This window comes from Otolemur garnettii, unplaced genomic scaffold (assembly GCF_000181295.1).
Source record: "Otolemur garnettii isolate 467f Iridium unplaced genomic scaffold, OtoGar3 scaffold00128, whole genome shotgun sequence".
Lineage (NCBI taxonomy): Eukaryota > Metazoa > Chordata > Mammalia > Primates > Galagidae > Otolemur > Otolemur garnettii.
The window spans coordinates 5,854,509-5,862,068 of NW_003852523.1; positions in this window are offsets into that span (position 1 = coordinate 5,854,509).

Consider the following 7,560-nt stretch of genomic DNA (forward strand, 5'->3'; position numbering starts at 1 on the left):
GCTTGAGCCACAGGCGCCAAGCCCCTTTATCCATCTTGAATTAATTTTTGTGAGTAGAGAAAGGTGTGGGTCCAGTTTCAATGTTTTACATGTAGATATCCAGTTCTCCCAGCACCATTTATTGAATAGGGAGTGTTTCCCTCAGTATATGTTCTTATTTGGTTTATCGAAGATTAGGTGGTTGTAAGACGTTAGCTTCATTTCCTGGTTTTCTATTTGATTCCAAGTGTCTATGTCTCTATTTTTGTGCCAGTGACATGCTGTCTTGACCACTATGGCTTTGTAGTACAGCTTAAAATCTGGTATGCTGATGCCCCTGACTTTGTTTTTATTACTAAGAACTGCCTTAATTATATGGGGGTTGCCTCAGTGATTTTAACTGAACATTTTATATGATTCTATTTTTTTCTTCCTTAGAATATCAATTTATTTATTTTTTAAAGGCTAATCTAGAGAAGCAATGGGAGTGGAGAAGAGAAAAAGGAATCTGTAACTAGTTATGATCAATTAGTTGTAAATGCCACTGCATTCAGACCAGGCTAATTTATGCTTCTTAAAAATTTTTTTTCAGTGATGATTGCCTTAGAGTTTGTAATGTGTGTGTTTAGAATTAATCCAAATTCACTTTCAAATACATTATACCATGTCATGGATAGTACAAGTACCTTAAAATAACAAGATATTTCTGATCCTACATATATCTATACACAGTATATAATATGGTCATCAATTATACTGTTGCTATTATTATTTTGATTCTGATTTTTTTTTTTTGAGATAGAATCTCACTGTCACCCTCAGTAGAGTGCTATGGTGTCATAGCTCATATTAATCTAGAATCTCACTGTCACCCTCAGTAGAGTGCTATGGTGTCATAGCTCATATTAATCTAGAATCTCACTGTCACCCTCAGTAGAGTGCTATGGTGTCATAGCTCACATTAATCTAAAACTTTTGGGCTTAAGCAATTCTCTTGCCTCAGCCTCCCAACTCGCTGAGACTGCAGGCGCCCACTACAACACCTGGCTATTTTTTGTTGTCATTGTTGTCACCAGCCACATGCACTGAGGCTAGGCCAGGTTGGAACCCGCCCGTCTTAGTGCATGTGGCTGGTGCTGTAACTACTGTGCTACAGGTGCTGAACCTTGATTTTTTTTTTTTTTTAATGAGACAGAGCCTCACTTTATCACCCTATGTGGATTCCCTGGCATCATAGTTCACAGCAACTTCAAACTCTTGAGCTCAAGCAATCCTCATGCCTCAGCCACCTGAATAGCTGGGACTACAGGTGCCCAGCTAGTTTTAGAGACAAGGTCAGCTCAGGCTGGTCTGGAATTCCTGAGTTCAAGCAGTCCACCTGCCTTACCCTCCCAGAGTTCTAGGATTACAGGCATGAACCACTGTGCCCAGCATCTATTATTTAGTTTAATATTATCTGTTGAATCAATTAAGAATAAGAAAAATAAGTTTTATTTTACCATTGCATTCATTCTCTGATGTTCTTCCTTTCATTATATAGACTTGAGTTTCTAACAATATCATTTTCCTTTTTTCTGAAGAACTTTTCTTTCAGCTCTATTGGCAATAATTTTTATTTGTCTCAGAAAGTCTTTTCTCCTTCACCTTTGAAGGATAATTTCACAGGCTACAGAATTCTATGTTGGTAGAGTTTTTTCCTCAATAGTCTCAGCCATGGTGGCTCTAGTAAAATAGTTGCTCCTGAGGGCAAACATCATTAAGAAGAACAGAATGCTTTGGTGTATTTCAAAATGGTTCCTTTTTCTTCCTCCTGCTGAAGCATAAGGGGCTTTTTCCCCTATTATTTACTGTGACGACCTGGTGTAGCTCTAGGAGGCCCCTGTGACCAGCCCAGCAGATTTGTCTCTTGGACTCTCCCGACTGAACCTCCAGCACCTTCTTAGCCACAGTTCCCATTTCCTACCCTAGTGCTAGAGGTATCTGCTTGGGTAAAGCATGACTCTCCCTGCACCTATCTGTTGCTCCTATTTTGGGAATAACAGTTTGTCCTATGACCTCATTTTTCTGATGGATCTACAAACACTGGTTGATTTTTCAGTTTGTTTGGCTTTTTGTTTGATGTAGTGAAGACCTCTAAGCTGTAGTTATTTTTTGGAATACATAAAATACCCAAGCTGACATCATAAGACATTACAAATATAAATAGTCCATCTATAAAAGAAATACATACTACCCGTATCACTCAAATAATAAAAGAGCTTAAGAAGGCAGAGTGCCAACAAGGAGCTGGGTGTTGCGCAGAGCTCACTATGGGTGTCTCTCAAGAGGGTGAAACTAGGAGACTGGCAGGCCCAGGGGGAGTAGTTCCAACCCTGGGGAGCACTGGCATGACTCCACAGCCAAGAGCCATTGTTTGATAGTGGTCATGGCATCCAAGAGAACTGCCCTATGTTCCAGTATGTGAAATCTGGGTGGTAAATTGGAGGGTGGTGGGGGAAGCTCTGTGTGACTACCCTCCTGCCCCGTTTGCTATCCCAGTGGGAAGACTTTGCCATGGAGGGGAGTAGGGCAATGCGGCTCCCAGACGGTAAGGAGTCAGACATCTGTTGTGGCAGGGCAGAGTCTTTTCCACCCGGCTAGTACACAGAGGTGCTGGTGGATCAACAGGTGACTCTCTTTGGACATAAAGGCTCTGCCAAGGTCTTCTTCAGTCATTTGAATGTCCCTTCCCCTGTCAGCCAGTCCTTCATCCATTCACCAGTCCTTTGGCTAGCCAGTCCCAAGCCTGCTGAGTCTGCTCCGGGGCAGAAAGAAGTCATTCTGGCTTGTGTTTTCCAGAAGGAAAAGCCTTGGGCAGCAACATTGTTTTCTCACACAAAGGATAGTGCTCATGAGGTTGGTTCCAGTGGCTGATGTCCACAGGAGAGAAGGCTTGTGTTCTAAGGGAACATGGAGAAGGGACAAAAAGCTTCTGTTGTAGTAATTGCAACTGTTGATGCAATGAGAATTAATTGCCTTTCCTATTAGGACTGCTGTGGGCATGGTGCTGGGGCCCAGGTGCTGGGTCTGGGTTATGAAGTAGGACTATGACAACCTCTGAAAAGAGGAAAAAAGCTGCACTCTGCAGTGGATTGTCCGAGTTGTAATTGAAGTTAGCACTTGTGTATGTGCACACACACTCAGATGTAACACATGAATCTGTGGCAATTAATGGTCACTGTTATTATTATAAAAGTCACCATTCTTGTCTATCAAAGGAACCAGGGCAGTGACCTTCAGGTGCACAAGGCAGATGAGGTGGAGCAAAGAATAACAGATGGCAGGGAGAGGTTTCTGAGCAGGTACACGAGGGTCTGAGAGCACAGAAGAGCCTGCAGCCTAATTTAGAATACTTTGAATCCAGAAGGACCTTGATTTGGCACATTAAGAAAATTCAGTGTTCCATTGGTATCACATTATACTGCTTTTGCACCACATCAAACGCCATGAATCCATCTGCTTTCTGACCAGACCCCCCGAGGCACAAGCTGAGCACAAGTGTCCTGGAGTGGAAAGCTGGTCTCACTGCTCATTCTGGATCCTGGCAGTGAAGGGCACGCTTCAAAACCACAAAGGTTTTGTTTTTGTTTTTCATCTCTGTGTGTGTTTGTGTGTGTGTGTGTGCGTGTGTGTGTGTGTTTTGAGAAACTGGAGATTAGTACCTAGACAGCCCTACCAGGCCACTGACTACAGCATGTGCTACGTGAGGCATGTTGCTCAGAGTAGAGTTGAAGGGAAATATGACAGGAAGAGTTGGAACTGGTTTGGGAAAGACACCAGAGGGAAACCTGTGAACTTTGCCTTTTATAGGTCTATACTGCAAATATTTACTTTGATTACACCTCTTATAACTTTTTAAGTATTCTTGTACATTTGCAATAAACTCAGTATAGGCTTAAAGTTATAGAAATCACAGGATTAACCTATTTGTTTTTACTCAGTGAGAACATTTTTCCAGAAATGTCACACAAGCATTGGGCCCAGAACAGGACACAGTATTTAATCACATTAAATCAAGAGAACAATAGCAGAAATCAAATCAAGTGACTCTTTTATTGTTGTTGTTGTTTGTTCACCTTTTAAATCAAATGACTCTTAACAATATTTAATTAATGAGGGTTGGTGCACCTTGATTTTAAAAATGCCTTTGCAGACTTGCACCACCTCCAACAAGAGGGACCCAGGAGGTAGGAATGAGTTAATTAATTCTAGAGGTTTAAATAAAAAATATACCAAACAGAGAATATAAAAGGTAAGGATCCATAAAACTGGAATCCATAAGAATTGACTGCTGTAGAACAGTGACCACTTTTGTTTATGAAAAACAAACTTTTAAGTTTAAAACTTTGTAAAAGCATGGCTCTGTATTTTTAGTGTAATTAAAATATATGTACAGGTATCTTATTTTGCCATGCATAATGTCCAATTTTTGCTAAAATTTTTCAGGGAAAAATAAGGATGCACATTATACATAGGTAGTCCCAATTCTGTTATCTATGCAGTCTTTAATTCTTCTATTTGTGCTTATGCTCTAAAAGTGTAACTCTAGTTTTGGGATTTTGTGATGTGAGCTAATCTTACTGGAGTTAGATGATATCTCAAAGTAGTTTTGATTTGCATTTCTCTGATGATTAAGGATGATGAGCATTTTTTCATTTGTCTGTAGGCTGTGCACCTGTCTTCTTCAGAGACGTTTCTCTTCAAGTCCCTTGCCCACCCTGAGACAGGATCACTTGTTCTTTTCTTGCTAATACATTTGAGTTTTCTGTGGATTCTGGTTATTAAAACTTTGTTAGAGATAAGCTGCACATATCTTCTCCCATTCTGAGGGCTGTCTGCTTGCTTTACTTAGTGTGTTCTTGGCTGTACAGAAGATTTTTAGTTTGATTAGGTCCCAGTAGTGTATTATTGATGCTGCTTCAATTGCTCAGGGGGTCCTCCTCATAAAATATTCACCCAGGCCAATTTCTTGAAGAGTTTTCCCTGCACTTTCTTCTAGTATTTTTATAGTTTCATGTCTTAAGCTTAAATCTTTAATCTAGTGAGAGTCTATCTTAGTTAATGGTGAGAGGTGTGGGTCCAGTTTCAGTCTTTTACAGGTCACTAGCCAGTTCATCCAGCACCATTTGTTAAATGGGGAATCTTTTCCCCAGTGAATGTTTTTAATTGGCTTGTCAAAGATCAAATAATGGTAAGTAGCAAACCAGAGATGTTGGTGTGGATATGGAGAAAAGGGAACACTTCTACATTGTTGGTGGGAATGCAAACTAATATGTTCCTTTTGGAAAGATGTTTGGAGAACACTTAGAGATCTAAAAATAGACCTGCCATTCGATCCTACAATTCCTCTACTAGGTATATATCTGGAAGACCAAAAATCTCATTATAACAAAGATATATGTACCAGAATGTTTATTTCAGCCCAATTCATAATTGCTAAGTCTTGGAAGAAGCCCAAGTGCCCATCGACCCATGCATGAATGGATCAATAAATTGTGGTATATGTACACCATGGAATATTATGCAGCCTTAAAGAAAGATAGAGACTTTACTTCTTACATATTTACATGGTTGGAGCTGGAACATATTCTTCTTAGCAAAGTATCTTGAGAATGGAAGAAGACTTGACGCCTGTGGCTCCAGTGGCTAAGGCACTAGCCACATACACCTAAGGTGGTGGGTTTGAATCCAGCCCAGGCCTGCCAAACAACAATGATGGCTGCAACCAAAAAATAGCCAGGTGTTGTGGTCAGCGTCTGTGATCGCATCTAGGGACAGAGTCAGGAGGCAGGGTCAGGAGACTTGCTTGAGCCCAGGAGTTGGAGGTTGCTGTGAGCTGTGATGCCACAGCACTCTACCCAGGGGAATAGCTTGAGGCTTTGTCTCAAAAAAAAAAAGAATGGAAGAAAAAGTATCCAATGTACTCAGTTTTACTAGGAAAGCTATAACCCAATTATAGCCCAAGAAGAAGGGGAAAGGGGTGAGGGAGGGGAGGGGGAAGGATGGGTGAAGGGAGAGTAGTTGGTGGGACCACACCTACAGTGCATCTTACAAGGATGCATGTGAAATTTACTAGGTGTAGAATATAAATGTCTTAATAACTAAGAAAATGCTGTGAAGGCTATGTTGACCAATTTGATGAAAGCATTTCAGATTGTGTATAAAACTAGCACATTGTACCCCATGATTGCATTAATGTACACAGCTATGATTTAATAAAAAAAAACAAAAAGTGTAGGGCAGTGCCTGTGGCTCAAAAGGGTAGTGCGCCAGCCCCATATGCCAGAGATGGCGGGTTCAAACCCAGCTCCCGCCAGAAAAAAAAAAAAAGGTGAAACTCTAGAAAGTAATATCAATATCCTTATGCAAAATAACACCATGGAATATGGTAATCCTGCCTTTCCTTGGCCGTCCCTCACTGGGCAGGCACCACAGCTTCAAGATCCTCCAGCGCCCCTGCCTAATAGCCCAGACAGCACTGCTGGCCTCCACTTTAGAAGCAGACAGGCTGCCGGTGGCAATGATGTGATGGTTAATGTTGGGACCTCGGCGAAAGGAGGATGGAAATGGCCACACGGTGGCACCTCCTTCTCTCAAGAGAGGCACTGGACAGCTGGCTGCTGTGGAGAAGCCAGGAGCAAGCCCAGGTGACAGGTGAGAATGGTCCGGACAACCAGAGCGCCTAACCTCCCCCCACCATTCCCTCCCAGCCCACCCTTGTCCCTGCATCGTCTCATTTCCTTTTCCCACCAGTATCTGTCAGTAGGAACATGGCCACAGCCTCTCCACTGAGAGGAAGTTGATGTGAGGGTCCAGAACCTACCCCCAGCTCTTTCCTAGCTGTCTCATCTCTCACACAGGTGGCCCCATTCTGAGAGCTCAGGACTTGGCACTGAGGGAGGAAGACCCCAGAGCTGGGATCTGGGAGACCTAGGTTCTGAGACCTGGTTCTGCTTGTAGCCAGCTGTTGTGAGCCTGGGCCTCAGGGAGGGTACCTGGCATCAAAGCACCAAACCTTGGGGTACCTGAGCCCAGAGATTGTAATTTTGAGCCTCTGATTTGTCCAAACCCTCAGTGTTGAACTGGTCTAATTTCCCAAACTTCCCAGTAGGAAGAACCATCTAGGATGCCTATAAATGAATAGATACCCAGTTCTTTCTCCTGGAGAGCCAATTCACTGGATCTGGGTGTGGGTCAGGAGTCTCATTTTAACCAGTCGCCTGGGTGATTTGTAGGATTTGCAAGTTTGGGAAAGGCCAGTGTTATTCATTCTGATCTTTTGTTTGTTTGTTTTTATTCATTCTGATCTTACTGAGAGCCTGAGGTCTAGATGGCTCAAGGAGGTCAGTCTAATCACTAAGATGTGCAAATGCAGAGTACATCATTGGGGTGTTGCCAGGGAAGCCAAATCATTTCAAATAATTATTAGTTTGTAGTTTAGAAATACAGTGTCTAAAGATGTAATTTTGTGACATCAACAGCGAAGGCAGTGGAAACAAAATTTTTTTTTGTTTTGCTTTTTTGAGACAGAGCCTCAAGCTG